We start from the raw sequence: 20,301 nt of genomic DNA, 5'->3' as shown, positions 1-20,301 counted from the left end.
AGAATCTCAGGGGAGGCAGTGGGATTTCTCTTCTCCAACCTCCCCCCTCCCACTCTGAATGTCAATAGGTGCTTATTTCAGCCTTACTATTGAAACTTCATTTCCTGTTCTAGTGACACAATCTGTAAACAGAACTTCTGGCACAAGAGAAATGAAAAGGTGTGTTTGAACTGCAAGGTGCTGAGATGGGGTTGAGCTATTTAAATGGTGTGGAAACCAGTGAATGATTTCTATAGCGTATGACATCATATTTTCCTGCTGGAAGTGAGCCATTGCTTGGTTCTAACATCTTACAGGAAAGCTTTGGCTGGAGACACAGAACAGAGAGTAGGTCTGTGTTTTTTAAAAAAAAATGGGAAAAAATGTCCTACATTGCACCTGGCTCTGGGAAAAATGATGTTTGCTTTAGCCAGGTAATTGCTGGGATGGGGGAACAGATCTTTTATGGCTTGTGTCCTTGAAACTCCAATTCAATTTCCTGGATATTTTGGAGCTTTCTTTCATAAGTACTGGAGGAAAAGGGTAGCAAAGGGCCATGTGCATGAAGTGTGTGTGTGTGTGTGTGTGTGTGTGCGTGCGTGTGTGCGTGCACGCACACACACACACACACACACACACACACACACACACACATATCACGGCCAGCATTGCAAATGTTCATAACTTGATGCAGATCAAAATTAATTGGAATCCTCAGGTTGGCCTGTGTTGTATATGGTCCCTTCCCTGTTGGTGCACATTCATTACAGAAGTCTGAAATGCTTCTCCTAGGCTTTGTTAGTGGTAGTAAGAGCTTTCAGCAAAAATATGCTGGTATTTCAGCCCCACCACCAACCCTGGCCACTACTGGAATGCACTCCACTCCCCCCAAGAGCTTCAGTGAAATGGAATTTTGCCTTTGGGCTGAAAGGGGTTCAACAGGAACAATCACATGCTCCCATTTGAGAGATTTTTGTCCACTCATATTTTTGTAGCAGCAAAGGGTAGCTCCAGTGGGGAAGAAAGGTATCATTCAAAAACAGTGAGATGCACGGCTGGGAGTGGGAGCAAAACCTGTCCATCAGTATTCTACAAATAATAACCATAAAATCAAAGTTCACAATATATGAACCTGGCACAAAGTTCAATAAACCAAAATAAGGCTTTCCCACTATGCAAATATGTAAATAAGGCTTTCCCACTATGCAAAAGCCAAAGAACATTTAATATTGAGGTTGTAAAATTGCTCTGAAGAAACGCAGGTCACTTTGCGTCTTTGGAAAGACTCTGTGACTCAGTTCAGTGGGTAGCTGGATACTTGGCCTATTTCAATTTATCTTCATCACAATATAGCAACCCATTTCATTTGTGTAGGCTTGACACGTGCAATGACCCTCCTGGAGTATCTTAACAGATACTCTATAACAGGCACTGTCAGAAAAAGCCTGGCACTGTAGTATTATGAAGAATAATTAAAATATCATAAATACATGTTACACAGGTTTTTGTTTTTTGAAGTTATTCCATCAGGCTAAGAGATTCTTAAACATGAAAACCTGAATGTTCCCTTCCAAACTTAGCTCAAAAATCAAAAGCTCTGGTAGACTCAAAGTGGTGGCGGCAGGGTGGGTGATCTCTCTTTCTCATCTCATGTTCAGTATGAAAACATGCTGTGGGGAGTCATCATTGGTCCCAGTCTCACTCCCAAGTATATATTTCTGCACTGAAAGAAAAAACCACACACATATATGTCCTTCAAACATTGCAGCCCTTATGCACCTGAGCCAGAGAAGGCCAGTAGACAAATTCATGGAAGATGAGGCTATCCATGTCTTCTAATCATGATGGCTATCTGTTGCCTCCAGCATCAGACACAGGGCATATCTACACAGGGAGATATCCCGGGGATCGCCCCGGGATCACACCTGTGTGTCTACATGATGCACAGGGGATCCCAGGAGCAGGGAGGGATGATACCCAGGATATCAGCCTACCCTTTAATCACGTTTTTGTCCCACAGTCTCAGAATGATCCCAAGACTGTTGGAGGTGTGGCTCGCCATTGCGGCTTCGTCTCGGCTCCTTGCGAGTAACTGCGAGGAGCCAGGACCAGGGCTTGGGGCACGGAACTCTTCAGGAGCTCCATGCCCATTGGGGGTGGGGTGGGGGGAGGCAGGAATAATTGTTTTAAAAAAACAAAACTTACTTTTTTGTTTAAGCACTCAAGCGCTCATCTTCATTAAAAACAAAACCAAAAAAAACCAAAATGGTGCTTGCAGTGTCCTCCCGGAACATTGTGCACTGTGTGTAGACTGAAGAGGAGGATCTCGTGAGCATAATACCATGAGATCCTCCCCCTCCCTCCTTCAACCCTGTGTGGTGTAGACATGCCTACAGTATGCTTCTGTATGCCAATTACTGGGGAACTTGAGTGGGAGGGGCTGTTGTGCTCATATCCTGCTTCTGGGTTTCCCACAGGTAGCTGGTTGGGAACAGAATGTTGAATTTTATTTATTTATTTATTTATTTAAGGATTTTTATGCCTTAAATAAAGAATTAATAAAGACCAAGAATTACAGTGGTCTGATTCCACAGGGCTGCTCTTATAATTTTATTGGATGGTTTTTTTCTCCTTAAACCATTAATACAATTTCCTGGTCAACATGGACCTCTCCACTTTGTAAGTGTTAGAGCAGGGTTAGACAACTCTCATGAGGCCAAATGATGTCAAATAGATGGTCCCTGCTGGACGGATCATTTGGTCCCTGCTGGACGGATCGGGAGGATGATGCTCTCAGTGCACATGCCAGGAACCGGTTTGTTGTGCATGGGACTTCTCCCATTGGGGAAGGCCATTGCACAGTGAAGCTGTTTTATTTGCCCCATGCCTTCTCCTATTGGGCAGAGGATGTGGGGCAGGCAAAGCTTCTCATGCTGGCCTCGCTCATCTTTCACCATTTTTGTAAGGTAAAGACAAAGAATGAGCAAATCCCACCTGTCCAATGCTTACAGGAGCTCCTGCAAGTGTCAGTCAAGTAGGCAGCCACTGATCTCCCCTTGTTATCTCCAATCTGAGATTGGAGATAACAAAAGGATTGCCCTGCATGCTTCTCACCCTCCATTGGATTTCCTTGCATGCAGCTTCCCCCTCCTCTCAAAGCCCCCAGTTGCAAGGGAGCCCAAGCCTCCTGTGTGACAAACCAGATGGGTTACAAATCAAATTAGTTACCCAGCCATGTGCTAGAAAACAGCAAGGAATGGAGTTATAAATGTAATAAATAAATAAATAAGTAAATAAATAAATATCCCAGGCAGTTAACAACATATGCTGAGTTTTTAACTAACCCCAGAATAGTTGTTTTAAATGATATTGCTGTCTTTATGCTTTTAAATTTTTGTATATTTGTTTTTAATGTTCACTGTTCTTAACTTTTGTAAACCACCCAGAGAGCTTCGGCTATGGGGCAGTATATAAATGTAATAAATACATAAATACATTTTGTGTGTAGATGCACTGTCTACCTGGTACCCTCAAAATGTTTTCAATGACAACTCTCAGCATTCCTGCCTTTTGATCATGTTGGCTGGGGCTGATGGTAGTTGATGTCCAAAACATATGGAGGACACAAGGTTGTGGAAGGCTGGTCTGTACTACATGGCAGCAACTCTGTGTGGTTTCAGGTCTTTCCCAGCCTTATCTGGAGAAGCCAAAGATTGAATTTGGGACTTTTTACATGTAAAGCGTGTGTTCTACCACTTAGCTACATCCCTTCCCCATGTCTTCTGCCCAAACAAGAGAGGCTGGATGTGGAATATGTGCTCATGAAACCAGACAGAACTACCCCCTGGCATAACCTTAGACATGACCCAACCAAAGGTTCATCTTGCTCTTTGCAGGGAGAGAAGAGCCCCACAGGATTCTCTACTGAGAACTGAAGACTTCTGCATTTTGCAGGGAGAGAAGAGCCCCACAGGATTCTCTACTGAGAACTGAAGACTTCTGCATTTTTCCTGTCCACATACTGTGCTTTCAGATGATGCTTTTATACTGCCATTGTTCTGTTTTACCCAGGGGTGTGTGTTCCAGACGTTGTTGTCTTTCACTTATAACCCTTCTGTGTTTTCCCACCACTAGTAGCACTGGGACTATGCAAACCCCACTGCTAGTATGCTTGCCAGCAGAATCAACTCAGGCCCTTCCTGCTGCCTGAGCAGGTTTCACACCTTTATTCGGCTAGGGCAGCCATGTGTCCTATGTTACAGAGGACTGTCCTTCCTTTAAAGGTGCCCTCTGTTTGAAGGGCTGCCTGCTCCAAGTCCAGTTTCAAGAAAAAGACACATAAGAAGGGAGAAAGAAGGACCTTGAAGAGCTCTCCTCGGCGGTGGCGGCAGCGGCATGGACGGCTCTTCGTCGTTTCTTTTACAGGGAAGTCAGACTATCGTTTTCGGGGTGCACTGGAGTCGCATAGAAGCGCTCTGGGAGCGACGTGCGGATCCCCTCCAGACCAAGTAGGCACCACACAGGTCTTCTCCACAGTGGTGAGATGTATTATATTTCTATTTAAATTAATTATTTCTAATGTGTAGCTACAGACATAAATTTGCATGTGCATATTTTAAGCACAAGCCTATTTGCCCATTTAAGAAAGCCATAAAGACTGATCTCTTCCAGCAGGCCTACCCAACTGAATTTTAAGATGCCTTTTTTAATGGTGTGCTAATGATGCACTGGTTTTAAACGTTTGAATTAGTTTTATGCATTTTATGGTGTCTTTATTTGTGTTGTACCCCACCTCGATTCAGAGGGAGAGGCAGGTAACAAATTATTATTATTATTATTATTATTATTATTATTATTATTATTATTATTATTATTGCTAGAGGCTTGAACCTAGCCTTGTGAGATACCATGTATGGTGTGTGTTCAGGTCTCAGAATCAGGTATAGAAAGAAATCGGAGTGTAGATCATTAGGCCCTACAATTGGCCAAACTATGAAGACTCTGGATTAGCCAGGTTTAAACAGTAAGAGACATACCATCTCTCTTTATTTGGTGCATCTCCAATACCCTCCAGCATTCCAGAGGAGAAAATGGGGACTTACTTGTAACTCTCCTATTCTTACTCTACATCGCTGAAGGATCTATTCCATCTTCTGTATTGCAGTCTTCCCCAACCTGGATTGCAACTGCATTGTTTGACTGTGCTAGACTGGACTGTATTTTTATGCAAGTGTACCTAATTTTGCACTTTTGAAAGATTGTGAGAACAGAAACTTATATATCTTTCAAAATTTGCATTTCTCAGAATTTTGCAATGGAGTTCTCCAGTCAAAAATGTGTACAAAAACATGCATGTTAGGGACAATAACATTACAAATGCAGCATGTTAGGAAAAGTGCTTGCAAAAAAAAATGTGTATGTTATGCAAAAGTGCATACAAAATTGCATTATGTATTAGGAGAAACGTGAGCAAAAATGCTTATGAATTTTTATGTTAACTGGGGGGGAAAACCCTCAAAGTTCAGGATGAACTGAACTGAATATTGGAAAAATGAGAAAATGAAATTGACAGATTCATCCATCCTTAACTCACAGTAATAAAATTTAACAAAACATTCTCAAGAAGCCAAAAGAGGGCCAGTGTTTTACTAGGAACAAATATGAGGAAGCAGAGACTGTCTGTAGTAAAGAGGGACTGTGAGAGTGTATAACAACAATTTTGGGGGGGGGGGAATCATGTGTAAAGAAGATCTTTGCTTTCTCATCTATCACTCCAGTGGTTGCCAATTCTCCAATTCTGTTGCAAAGTTTGTTCACATGGAATGCCATTTTTAATACTGTACATTTCCAGTATCCTAAAGGAATATTGCAGCTAAGACTGGGACTCTGTCGGACAATAGGAACAGCAGAAAAGGGGATAGGGTGTCCTGACATGGTCATTGAACCATTAATCATGCCTTTACCTTCATAGGATGTGCTCTTTCAAAACATACTGTGTTGGAAACTTTCTAACAGTAATTTCTCCAGTAATCTTATCAGATTTTCCTTCATGTCGCTCTGAATAAAGGACACTAAAATATGATCACCTTTGCATTCCATATATATTCTTCCCTTCTAGCTTTGAAAACAATTTTTGCAGGTGCCAGTCATGCACTTTCAACCCATTGTATGGGCTTTTATATTTCATGTCTTGCTGTTGTTGTTTATTTTTATTTTATTTATTACATTTCTATACTGCCCAATAGCTGGAGCTCTGTGGGCCGTTCACAAAAAATAAAATTGCTCTTTGCTTCATCAACTTCATCAAACATGCTGTTGCTCGCTGCTACTCCAGCAAAAAAAAAAATTGAATGGCCATGTGAACTGTGAATAGATGTTAGTGTGGATTTGGAAAGGCTCCATCCCTGCTAGGACATGCGGCTAATCTTGACAAATGATCACAGGACGAGGCTTTGCCAAGGCAGAGATAAGGCTGTGTGACCACTTCAACCAGGCACATTTTTCCCACGAAGAAAAGGGGGTTTGCTCTCTTGCTTGAGGAGCTGCAGCCCCCCTGTCCCAAGACTCCTGGACAAACTCACATGCCATCTGCATGGCAGTGGGGGGGACTGGGGTGGTTGCAAATGACACAAAATGAATATGCCTCTTCAGAAGGGCGGTCACTCATTGCACCAGATGCTCAGACTTCGTGGATGGCCATGTATTACATTCCTGAAAAGTGGGACCCAGCATCTCTTCACCATAGACCCCCCCATTGCAAATCCCTTTTAGGGTTCTTCCCCCAAGAATTTTAGGGCTCTTCCCCACGTCTCCTAGCCAGAGGAACATGTTGGCTTTGCAGATGCTGTTCAATGGAAGCAAATGTAAAGTGATGCATGTTGGAGCAAAAAATCCCAACTTCAAATATAACCTGATGGGATCTGAGCTGGCGGTGACCGACCAAGAAAGAGATTTTGAGGTTGTGATGGACAACTCAATGAAGATGTCAACCCAGTGTGTGGCAGCTGTAAAGAAAGCAAACTCTGTGTTAGGCATTATAGAAAAAGAATTGAGGATAAGGGTAGATCTACACTACTGCTTTGTAGCAGTATTAAAGTGAACTGATAACTGTTGGGGCACATTACACATTCCATATACTGCTTTCATAGTGTTATTTCATGCTTTTTATTCCACATTGTCCAAAATACCACAACAAATGTTATTGTGTGTCTTACAAGGTATAAATGTGCAAGAGGGATATAGTATTACCGTGATGGGATAGTAATGATTTGACTCAAGTAGATCTGGCCTAAAATTCCCAGTATCATACTGCCTGCCTTTATACAAATCTATGCTGTGACCACACTGAGAACATTGTGTACATTTCTGGTCACCAAGCCTAAAAAAAGATATTGTAGAGCTGGGAAAGTGCAGAAAAGAGCAACTAAAATGATCAAGGGCCTGGAGCAACTCCTCTATGAGGGAAGGAGGAGCTAAACAATCCCAGCTAAACATCTGGGATTGTTTAGCTTGGGGGGGCGGAAGGAGGTTAAGGGGAGGCATAATAGAGGTGTACAAAATTATGCACAGCAGGAAGAAAGTTCCTTGCACACTGCAGTCCTGGAGGGAATCTACACGTCGTTGTGAGGGCGCTTGCATGCGCCCCCAGTGCGCCCCCACAACGACTGTGTAGACCGAGAAAGAAGAGACGGAGGAAGAGACGGAGGAAGAGGCGGAGGAGGCGGCGGCTGGGGAACTGGCTGCGTCCTTGCCGCCACAGCCGCTGCCTCCCCGCCAGCCTCCTGCTGCCGGGGTAAGAGCCACCCAGGTCGGAGAGCTCGGCTTCCGCTTCCGCCGAGCTCTCCGACCTGGGTGGCTCTTACCCCAGCAGCAGGAGGCTGGCGGGGAGGCGGCGGCTGTGGCGGCAAGGACGCAGCCGGTTCCCCAGCCGCCGCCTCCTCCGCCTCTTCCTCCGTCTCTTCTTTCTCGGTCCACACAGTCGTTGTGGGGGTGCACTGGGGGCGCATGCAAGCGCCCTCACAATGACGTGTAGATTCCCTCCCGGATCCCACACAGTGGTTATGTAGATTTTTAAAAAAGAAAGAAAAAAGAAAACTAGAAGTGTCTAGTTTGACCCTCACAAGCATACATACTCCCTTAGGATTAGCCCTGTCCAAACCACACCAGAAGACTTTTCTCACTCATTTCAACTTCCCAGTCACAAGCTGTCAATCACCATAAAAAATCCACTGACTGAATCAAACATCAGTTTGTGCTCCATGTGCTTTCGAAGTTGACTGCTTTCTTGATTGTTCAATGGCATCCAGATCCAAAACATTATTGTGCAGGCCTGATTCCAGAATTAATGGGAATGCTCCAGGTTTGGTTGGAAGTGTCGATTTAAAATTACTTCCCTGGCAATATAGGGATGGGGAAGAATTTTGCTTATTCTGCATTTTTAATTGAGCTGCATTTTTAATTTGCACTTCATGGACTAATATGCGGATCAGAACACAGTTCTCCTGCAGATCCAGTATTTCTCTGAATTTTGCAATGCAGTTCTCGGCTCCAAAATTGCATACAAAAATGTGCATATTAAGGAAAGTTGCATACAGAACAAAGATACATGCAAAAATGTGTATATAAGGGAAAGATATACACACGATGTGCATGTTATGAAAAATGGTGTATGAAAATAAATGCAAATTTTCTTGTGCCTTTTTAAAAAAATGGTGAAAGATGTGGAAATTGAACAGAATGGAACAAAATACATGTGAAACTGACATGAGCTGGATATAGACAGATTCATACATCCCCACTGAGGAATAAGGAACATTGGTTGGTGTTGTTTTGTGTGCTGGTAGGAACTAGAATGGAGTCTTTCCCTTGTTCTACTATTTGTGCAAGACAAACAAATTAATTGCACTGAGATCCTGACTCCCAGCACATGCACACCAGAAATTCTTTTACATAGGTGGGAATTGGAGGCCAGAGCTTGCTGGTTTGTTGACCCATGAAAAGAGGCAATTATTCAGGTGATTACTCTGTACAGGTGCTAATTAAAAAGCAGGCAAGGGAGAGGAGGTCACTGTTTGGTGTCAGTCCCTTGTGAAATTACCCTGTAGGTGGCTTATATGCTGTGCCTCGTTTCAGAGAAAGCAACAGCTTGTTGTTAAAACTCTGCAACTACCTTCACCACCAACTGGTGCTGATAGCTATTTGGTAGTTGGGCCAGAATCTTATTCAGTTAGGTGGCACCTAAGCTCATTGATTTCAATGGGCTTAGGCATGCCAAACTCTCATAGGATCAGGCTGTTAGTATTTCAATAGCTCAAGGGCAACTACTCTCATTTGCCCATCTCATGTTCTTTAGCAACTAACACAACAGGAGCAGTTGAAACACTTGAACATTGCTTGGATTTGATAATGGGCTGGATGAGAGTGAGAAAGCTGAGGTTAAATCCAGACAAGACAAAGGTGCTGTTGGTCTGTGCAAAGCCTGACTTGGGCAATAGAATCCAACCTGCTCTGGAAGGAGTAGCACTCCCTCTGAAAGATCAGGTCCATAGCTTGGGGCTGCTCCATGATCCTACACTCTCCCTGGAACTTCAGGAGCTGATAGTGGCCAGGAGTGTGTTTGCACAATTATGCTTGGTGCACCAGCTCCGTCCCTTCCTGAGTTGGTGGGCTTGCCTATATGCTCTATATTCCCTATTGTGGCTGTGCAGTTGTGCTCTGTTGTTTATATGACACAGTCGCCAACTCACAGCTACATCGTAATATTCCCTGCAAAGCTGTGCTTTTTCGATGTGCTGTCTCACCATGACTTTTCACATTGCTCCGATGTTACCATGGTTGTTGGTTCATCTGTCAGTGGTGGCTTCAGTTCAGATTAAGAGAGTGGGTATAGTTAGGGGTGGATCCCAATGCAGCGTTGGTGGATTCCTGCATTGAGCAGGAGGTTGGACTTGATGGCCTTGTAGGCCCCTTCCAACTCTACTATTCTGTGATTCAATGATTCTATGAAATACAGGGCAGGGTATAGGGGCTGGGCGATATTAAAGTTTGGGAACAAAAGTAAGGACAGTAATGATATTTAACACATAAATTCAATTAACGTTAGCAGTGCAGATGCACATCTACAGCTTTTAAAGCTACAATGTTCCACAGAGTTGCTTGAAAACAAACTCCTGCCATGTAACCCCACTGATGTTGCTTTGCAGCAGCAATGCTACAGGGTTTGGGGGAAATCTGTAGACAAAGTAGCAACATACAGACATCTCCAGTCTGACTTGACAACAGTTCTCCATAACTTGGAGGGCAACGAGGATGATCAGGTTTATGGAAACAAAGTCCTATGAGGAAAGACTGAAAGAACCGGGCATTTTTTGCCTTAAGAAGAGAAGACTGAGGGGAGACATGATAGCACTCTTCAAATACTTGAAAGGTTGTCACACAGAGGAGGGCCAGGATCTCTTCTCAATCATCCCAGAGTGCAGGACACAGAATAATGGGCTCAAGTTACAGGAAGCCAGATTCCAGCTGGACATCAGGAAAAACCTCCTGACTGTTAAAACAGTACAACAATAGAACCAATTTCCTAGGGAGGTCGTGGGCTCTCCCAGCCTAGAGGCCTTCAAGAGGCAGCTGGACAGCCACCTGTCAGGTATGTTTTAAGGTGGATTCCTGCGTTGAGCAGAGGGTTGGACTTGATAGCCTTGTGGGTCCCTTTCAACTCTACAATTCTATGATTTCATCATGTCTAGACTATTGCAAAGTGCTCTATGTGGATCTACCCCTGAAGTGTGTCAGGAAGCAACTTGGATGGTAATTTGTGCACAGTATCAGGACGATATTACACATGTCTGGAAAAACTTGCACTGGTTGCTAATTAATTCCTGGGATCAGTTCAAGATTTTATTTTTAACCTTTAAAGCCCTAAATGGCTTAGAAAATGGCTATCTAAAGGACCACCCATCTCACTTTGGATATGCCCAAGTATTAAGATTTGTAGGAGAGGCCCTTTTCAGGGTGCCATTATCCTCGGAGGTCTGTTTGAAAGGGCTTCTCCTGTGTTGCCCCCAAACTTTGCAATGTGCTCCCGGAAGAACTATGATCGGACCCCAAGCTTTTGGCCTTTGGAAAGGGTGTGAAGATGCATCCTTTCCATTTAGCCTTTCAAAATGTGCTGTTTTAACATTTTTACTGTTTCTACTGTTTTGAATGTTCTTGCTTATATCGATTTAAGGTTTTATTGCTTTCAATTGCTGTACACTGGGCTGTTTTAGATATAAAGCAGCATAGAAATGCTAATAATTACATAACTAGTCATTAGTGATGCATGAAAATTCAGTCTTTGCGAATTCAGTTCTTGTCTCAAAGCATTATCAAAATATCTTTTAAAATGCATGAGAGAGAGAGAGAGAGAGAGAGAGAGAGAGAAAGAGAATAAATGTTAAAGAATGTATTTAAATGAAAATTATCATGTGGGGTATCTTTTAATTTGTAACTTAATACACAAACAGGATGGACTTAATTTAAAAAAAAATATTTAAAGTGATACAAAAATAAGGAATGAATACAAACAATCCCCTAACAATTAATATCAAACCAACAGTTATGTGAATATGTATAATAAACAAAAAGGAAAAAATAAAAGTTGATTGATACAACTTCTAGGGGAAGGAAGCTTAATCAAGGTAGAGAGAATATATATATATATATATATATATATATATATATATATATATATATGAAAGATACAAAAAAAGGAAAAGAGGGGGTGGAGAAAGAAAGAAAACCCCAAATCCTAAATGTGCTGTATTCCTTCATTTGTTGTTACAATGTCCATATATGCAGAGCTGAAGCAGGCATACATTGTTGTACATTCAGATGTGCTGCCTATTGAACAAATCTTAATAAGGATCTTATTAAGGATGGACTTAGTAATGAGCATACATGAAACTGACACAGACTGGAAATGGAGTGATGCATCATTCTGCCTATTCTGACTTGCAGTGAACCTTCGAGGACTTAAGCAGATGCCTTTCATTCCATCAGCTCCCTGGTCATTTTTTTAACTGGAGATGCCAAGGATTGAACCTGGGACGTTCTGCATGCAAAACAAGTGCTGCACCACTGAACTATGATCCCTCACGTCTTTTGCTTGGTGAAAATAGTAACATCTGCCCCTCCTTTTCCATCTTAGGTTTCCATTCCACACACACACATGCACACACATCCCCAACAAATATCAGATTAGAATTGCAACCAAAATCGAGAATGTAAGGGTCTGGGTTTTGGTGGTCCATGTGGTTCAGAAATCTGCTGGAGATCTAGGTGAACAGTCTCAATGAGCCAAATGATGTGTGAATGCCCTCTAAGTGTGATTGGATCATATATTGCTAGCATCATCATCAAGTTCCCAAAGAAAAGTTCCAAACCAGCTTTTACAGTTTTGCACATGCATATTTCTCAGTGTACCTGGGAACTGTAGCATATGGATGGAAGAAGGCAGCATGTTTCTTAGATAGGGATGGGCAAACTCACCCCATTCTGGGTTGCACACTGTTTGTTGGACCCCACCAGCCAGCCAGCCAGCCCTGCTCACCATGCGCGATGAAGCACTGGGAGGTCCATGGGTGTCTGGTGAGTGACGTGCGGCCTCCTGATCCTTTTCTGAGCTGCAGTTTTGTGTAAAAATGGTGGCTTGGCCTTTTCCATAAAGGAGAAAGATGAGAGACAAGCTCTGGTGCTTCTGAAAAATATTTTTTCTTTAATTTTTTTTTTTAATAAACTCAACACATTTCGAACATAATCCTTCTTCAGCAGTTAAAAATACAACATGAATACTGGTTACAGGGAGCATACAACTCCCCTGTTAAAACAGCTCCACTGGCTTCCAGTTTGTTTCTGGCACAATTCGAAGTGCTGGTTATGACCTATAAAGCCCTATACGGCTCTGGTCCAGGTTATCTGAAAGACCATATTCTCTTTCAAGCCTGCCACTGCTTTAAGCTCTTCAGGGGAAGCCCTTCTCTCAGTCCCACCACCATCACAGGCGTGCCTCTTTCGTTCGAAGACTGGAGGCTGGTGGCTCTGATTTCAGTGGGCCTGTAAATTCATTCCAGGTTTTGATCAGAACCAGCCAGAGCTATTGAAGGTGCTGAACCCTTCCCCCCCCAAAAAAAGGTTCAGCACTATGGATAGCTACTTTGGGGTTCTGGCTGGCTCTGATTGAAACCTGGAATGGATTCACAGGCCCATTGAAATCGGAGCCACCAGCCTCCACTGCATTAGAATGATAGATGCAGGAAATGAAATGTGCCCCAAATATACTTTGCTTATGGCACATGATGGTCTGGATTATGTAAGTACATCTGAGGCAGATTGGAGGGTGGATGGTTCTGCCCTTGGACAAGGAGTTAAATGATTTTTTTCAACTCCAAAAGTATTAAGGCCATCTGATCTGATTAGGAGATGGGTTGAAGGCCCTGCCCAAGGTGACAGACTGGAGCATAAATGATGGGTAGAAGATCTGGCCAAAACATGCTGCTGTCAGCCATAACTTCAGTGGCTCCAACCAGCAGCCGTCTTGGATACCTAAGATGAAGTCGCTGTAGACTTGACCATAGAAAATATCTTTCAAACCCCTTTATACACCAAGAGATAGCATTCAGTGCTCAAACAAATGTGGATGGAGGTGGGGGTGGGGGTGGGCGCTTGCAGTAAATAACTGTAAGATCAAAGAATAAGAACCACTTCATAAAGTTCCAATAAACCAAAAGAAGACTCTCGAAGTACAGCTCCCTGTATGCCAAGGATAAAGATCGCTGAACGCTGAAGCTATAATACAGCTCTGAAAAACCACAGCCGTTCAATTCATAGTTCTGGGGAAACTCAGCCGCTCAACTTGACGGGTAGCCAATCACTTGATCTGTTTCAGTTCCTTTTCAAGGAGCATCTTAATCCAAAGCAAAGCCTCAGAAATCTGTATGACTTGTATTCTTCAGATGCTGATGGAAATCCCACCGTGTTTTTCTATACAGCTCTCGAAGGAGTGTTCCTTCTTTTCTTCTCCTCCCAGAACTCTGTAGCATTCTCAATTCTGCTTGCATGCAAATGTCACATTCCCCCATGCCCCAATCTGCCTGGCCATCATCTCGTTTCCTCACCACTGACAGCTTCTTCACATGATACAAAATCCCTGTGCAAGAGACTTGCATGCAGCAAGAATTCTCTTGAAACTCAGATGGTCGCATCTCATGATATTTTTACACACAGGTTTTCACTGAGTGTGCCTAGTTCGTTAAGTATTTCGGTGGTTAGTTATTTGAAAGATTTGTATATTTACTGCCTTCCTGCCAAACAGCACTGAAAGTGGCTGAACAAAATTCCTTTCAAATGTTAGTAATTGTAAAAACAAACAAAAAACTATTAAAATCCACTGTTATACCAAAATAATGGATTTTAACAAAATAATTAGCTGAGTCAGCAGCCAGTAAACCATCTGCAGACCGAAACAGGAGGACAAGCACAGTGAAACAAACCAGACATGACAATAGGTTAAATGAAACCACCTGAATTACCATCAGAAGGCCACATAAACAGGACAGACTTTGCCTGGTACCTAAAGGTTAGTAACAAAGAGAGGGAAGGAGGGACCTTGGGAGGGAGTTTCATTTTGGGGGTACCACCACAGAAAAGGCCACTAGTCTAATGAGGCAAAGGCACCCAGAGAATGGCTAATCTCAGCTGCCAGGGAAGTTCTTATGAGAGCAAGTGGTTCTCCATATGGTGGGAGGATGTGTTTAGCCACAGCTTCCTGGCACATACACACTAATGGCAGACACAATGAAAAAAAAAGCAGAATGTACAATGTGACTATTTACATGTGGCTTTCATGCCGATCACTGTGAGGAAATGTTCTCTGTGTCAGAACTTTTGAAATGAGAAATGCTTTGCGGTGATTGGCTTCTATGAGCATTTCTGCATGAGTGATTTATTGCATGCTTGTGATGAGCCACTCATGGAATTTTGTGGGTCCTTTAGATGATGTCGTCAACCTCCAGGACATCTCCCATGCTTTCCTCTCCTTATCTCACTTTAAAATCACACAGAGATAATCAGCATTTTTAAAAAAGAAAAAAGTGCAAAATCAGCTCCATGTAAAGTTGGAACTGTGCTATAATTACACCACTAGATGGTGCTGTTTCATTGAAGTGAACAGAGCACACAGAGAGGAAATATTCAATTCAAACCATGTGGCTGCCCATGACTGCCCATGTAACGCTGCTGATCGTAATCTCAGAAAGAAAGCAGAAGCAGAAAGCCCCAGTAAAGAGTGGGATTTTATTTATTTATAAATGTAGAGAAGCTCTATGTTTCATTCCTGTGGAGTGGTCTTTTGATTGCATTTCTCATCCCTTCCTTCCTTCCTTCCTTCCCTTTTTCTTTTGTGGTTTGTGGTTTGCGTGTTGTAACAGTAAATCATTAGTATGCCTCCTCCCCATCTAGCTACCTGTTTCTGCAGCTGAAGAGGGTTGTGTGTCCTGGCACAATTAGATCTTTTGTCCCTGCTTTTCAAAAATCCTTTCTAGTGATATGGAGTGACCTCTGCTGGACAAAGAAGGTGATGTTGTCCAGCTATGAGTTGTCCTGGGACAGCACATTAAAAGATCCCTGGACTAACCCCAGACTAGTTGCCCTGTGGCCCTCCACATAATATTTCATGCAGATGGCAAAAGGTACTAGAGAGGATATGATGCTTTCTCTGGATTTTTGTGGAGTAAATTTGATTGTCTTCAAAACACCTATAATCAACTTTAGATAGGGCAGCTAAACAATATTTTAAGGCTGTAGTCCTGGACACACTTGACTGGGGGTAAGTCCCACTGAAATCAGCAGGAGAAACATCTGAGGAAACATGAATAGGATTTGTTCACAACACACAGAATAGCCAATTAAACTAAATAAAATGGATAAATCATATGGTTGGATCTGCTTAGAGCAGAGCCATTGCAATCAATGAGACAAGTTAGTCATTACTAATTTAAGTCTCATTGATTTCAATGCGTCTACTCTAAGCAAGACTATGTCTGGATCCAGCCCATTATTCTTACAACTTTTCTCTGAGTACTTGGCAGGCAATCACATACAGAGAAGTAAGATGACTTAGTCCTCTTCATGCTTGTAGGAGCATGGGTCACTCACTGCAGGGCCGGTGCCAGACTATTTTGCACCCTTGGCAAGGCAAGCTACTTGCACACATAACCCAAAATTGCCAACTTCAATTCAGCTGTTCAAGAAGAGTTTCTGAACTATTATATTTTCCTTTTATGATGGTGTTGTTGTTGTTTTGCTTAAAACAGCTAATTTGTATAAAACTGTGACCCTTAAAGGGCCATACTGCGCCCCTCTGAGGTCTGCGCCCTAGGCAGCTGCCTAGTTGGCCTAATGGTAGCGCCGGCCCTGACTCACTGCTGGCGCCATGCTAGGACAGAAACCAAAAGGAGTGTTTTTTCTTCTTCAAAAATGCTACAGTTCGGGGTGAATTCTCATGACCACTTTGATCATCCCATGGTACAATGTGTGGGAACTCACTCTTGTGAAAGGGTCAAATATCTGTTTTATAAGTTCCAATCTTCCCTCTACTCCAGATAACCATTCTGGTTTGGGAAGTCTGTAAGCTCCACCACACCAGCGTTATAGTCTGCTGTCATGGTGAATCGCATGCAAAGGACTCAGATGATGCCGACCATGTCTTGCTGGGATTGCGGTTCTTCCCACCCACCCCTCTTAACGATGTATTTTGGTGAATGGAAAGTCTGGTTCTTCCAGTAATACGAAAGCACACCACTCAAACTTCAATGTGTATTTTCGTCCATCGTTTTCAATCCGATGTTCTGTGTGCATGTTTTCAAGGAGTGGTATTGCTGACGAAGGAGAGCCCTTTTCTCCAGTGGGCTGCATAGCTTCTCTCCCCTCCCCTTTCTCTCTCTCCTTTTCAAGAAAAGGGAGTTTTAGTTGATTAATCAATCTATGGATTAAATTTGCATGTGGGTTATAAGCAGTACCTCTGGAGCAAGAAGAGGTCCCATTGAACTCTATGTTCTTACTCCTGAGTAGGCATTTTCACCTTAAAAGAAATGTGGAAAATGCACCCTCCTTGCCAGCAGCACCCTCATTTTTAAAGATAAAGAGATCCAAATTGGCACAGTGATAGGTCTTAAGGAGGGCTTTCAGCATGCCCAATTTGAATCCGATTGGATCATCCCTTGATTTTAAGGGATTTTTTAAAATGGAAATTAAACAAATGCTTACATCTGTGTAAGTTTTAAACCTAAAGAGATCCAAATTGGCACAGGTCTTTGATCATGTGAAGCTGTGCATCTTCACCTTCATAAACTACAGATCTGCTGGTTCCCTTACTCAAAAGTAAACCCCATTGATTTCAACTGCTAAAGTCACATGCAGGCTTACCTTTGAGTAAACCCCATTGAATAGAGTCTTACTTCTAAACACATATTCCAATTCTAGAGAGCCATGGAGGATTCGTGTGTGTGTGTGTGTGTGTGTGTGTGTGTGTGTGCATTTGACAGATGGGGCGTGTATGAGAGGTGCACCATGCGAGGCAGGGAGAGGAAAGGGTGAGGGGAACTGGGTTTGCTTGGTGCCCTTTCCACAAGTCTTGGACACCAGCTGTCTCCGCAGTTGGCTGAGGATACCAATCCCAGGAGGGCTGCAGCAGTGGCTTCTTTTCTTATTCCAGCTGCCCCCCCCCTCTGTTTTGCATCAAGGGGAGGCAGAGAGGCAACCTTGAGTCAAGCAGCAGGGAAGCAAGAGCCCCATGTCTTTTTCCATCCAGGTGGGCACTTGACTGAAGTGAGATTCTCTCTCTCTCTCCACACACACACACACACACCTTTTCTTTCTTTCTTTCTTTCTTTCTTTCTTTCTTTCTTTCTTTCTTTCTACCAGCCCAATCCCAGGCAGTGTTCAGTGCTCCTAATTCTGCCTGGGATCGGTGCTCTTTTTCTTTCCCCTAGCTTCTGGCCCTGATCCTAGTATGTCTGGGAACGAAGCTGGGACCCCTTGTATGCAAAACATGTGCTCTATCTCTGAGCTCCAGCTCATCCCTGAGGATGAGGATATGCTGAGGATACCAATCCCAGGAGGGCTGCAGCGGTGGCTTCATTTCTTATTCCAGGTGGGGGCCCCCCCTCTGTTTTGCATCAAGGGGAGGCGGAGAGGCAACCTTGAGTCAAGCAGCAGGGAAGCAAGAGCCCCGTGTCTTTTTCCATCCAGGTGGGCACTTTACTGAAGTGAGATTCTCTCTCTCTGTCCACCCACCCACACACACACACATCTTTTCTTTCTTTCTTTCTTTCTTTCTTTCTTTCTTTCTTCCTACCTACCAGCCCAATCCCAGGCAGTGTTCAGTGCTCCTAATTCTGCCTGGGATCCTAGTATGTCTGGGAACGAAGCTGGGACCCCTTGTATGCAAAACATGTGCTCTATCTCTGAGCTCCAGCTCATTCCCTCTGTAGCTATGCATTAAAATTGGTGATTCAGGGGATACTCCCATTTTGGAGGAGCTGGATTTCAGATACCAGCTTGCATGGGACATCTAGGCTGCATTACTCTATCTCTCAGCCACACATTCTCATTGATTGATTGATTGATTGATTGATTGATTAAAAAATATTTTATTTTCAATGATAAAACAAAAAGGGGAAAGGAGAGAGACAGAAACAGAGACAGAGAGATTCAACACTTCTATTTCAAATATATGTATTAATATAAGCAGTCCCTATATCTAAATAAGCATCTGAATTAAATTGACAACTGGAGGGTACATGCTGAAATGCAGCAAGTGCAGTAAAATCTTCAGGCTCTTGAACAATAGGTGGTGGGTGTTTATCCTTTCAATCCTTGAATTACGATTCTCTTTGCAACTCTTATGACTCTCAAAGTCCATTTTTGCTGTCTCTCTGTTAATTCCCATCTCACAAGCATATAATTTAAAAGCACACGAACATCCACAATTAGCATAGATTTTTCAAGAACAAAACTTGTGCTGGCAATCCCTTCCAACCAGAAAGAAGTCACATCATATGCCTCAGTGATGCTTTGTCCACATTACACCTCCAGCATCTAGCAGAGCTATCCAACTTAACCAGCCTGTGTCATCTATAAAACAAGTTTTGAAGTGTTCTACATCACATGGTTAGGGTGAGAAAACGGTGTTCCTAGTTCAAAGTAGGGATGTGCTCCGCTTCTAATTGGACCGGCGAATTAGAAGCGGAGCGGGGGGCTTCGCCTGCCCTTAAGGCGGAGGTGAAGAGGATTGGGGGGCCGGCGGAGCGCGGCGAAGAGGATCGAGGTGAAGGCGGATCCTTCGCCTCGATCCGGAGCTCCGCCGGAAAGGTAAGTGGTAACCCCCCCCCCGCCGTCCTCTCACTTACCTGCCTCCGTCCGTGGTCCTTCGGCGTCTTCAATTGAGCCCGCGGTTCAACGAGGAAGTCTGGGCCACTTGTACCGACGGACCGCGGACGGAGGCAGGTAAGGCCCCCCTCCCCGTTGGTCCCTTACCGGGCTCTGCCGCCGTCGCCACACGGGCGGCGATGGCAGCAGGGCCCGGTAAACCTCCCGCCCTCCTCTCCCGGCCTTACCTGGCGCCACTCCCCTTCACTGCGGAGCTCCAATTCGGAGCCGGAGCTCCACGGCGAAGAGGAGCGGAGTATGGGCGGAGCGGCGTGGAGCGGAGCGGGCCGATCCGAAATTTTCGGATCAGTCCGTGGGGCGGAGCGGGGGGTCCGTGCACACCCCTAGTTCAAAGCTCTAAACTGGAACCCAGTGGAATGATACTGAGATGTTTGTTAATGCAATTTGGTGCAAAGGCAGTGAACACAGCCTGTGTGTAGCTGGAAAGAGGTTGGAGTAACATAACCAGTACTAGACTCATAGCACTAGATACAATTTCAGTGTTTCAATATGCAGTATTTTTACAGCACATACTTAAATTAATTTAACGTTTATTCCCTCAACCCTGGGAACACTGGGAACCATCATTCTGGGAAGGGATCTGGGGATATGGAATACAGAATGCTCAAGATTCTCACCAAGCGACAATTCCTAGAATTCTTTGGGGAATGCTGTGACAGTTAAAACTGGTATACTTAAAAAGTGTGTGGGGTGGGTGGGTGGGTGGCTGCTGCTATTCTAGAGGAGCATGGACAGGCAGAGCTACCATAAAACAATCTAGGCTATGGGTCAGAAGCTCCCAGCTTTTTAATCCCCAGCATCTCCAGTTAAAGTAATCAGATAGTAGATGAAATGAAA

This window comes from Elgaria multicarinata, chromosome 1 (genome assembly GCF_023053635.1).
Source record: "Elgaria multicarinata webbii isolate HBS135686 ecotype San Diego chromosome 1, rElgMul1.1.pri, whole genome shotgun sequence".
NCBI classification, from domain to species: Eukaryota; Metazoa; Chordata; class Lepidosauria; order Squamata; family Anguidae; genus Elgaria; species Elgaria multicarinata.
Note: the sequence above shows the minus strand (reverse complement) of the source record.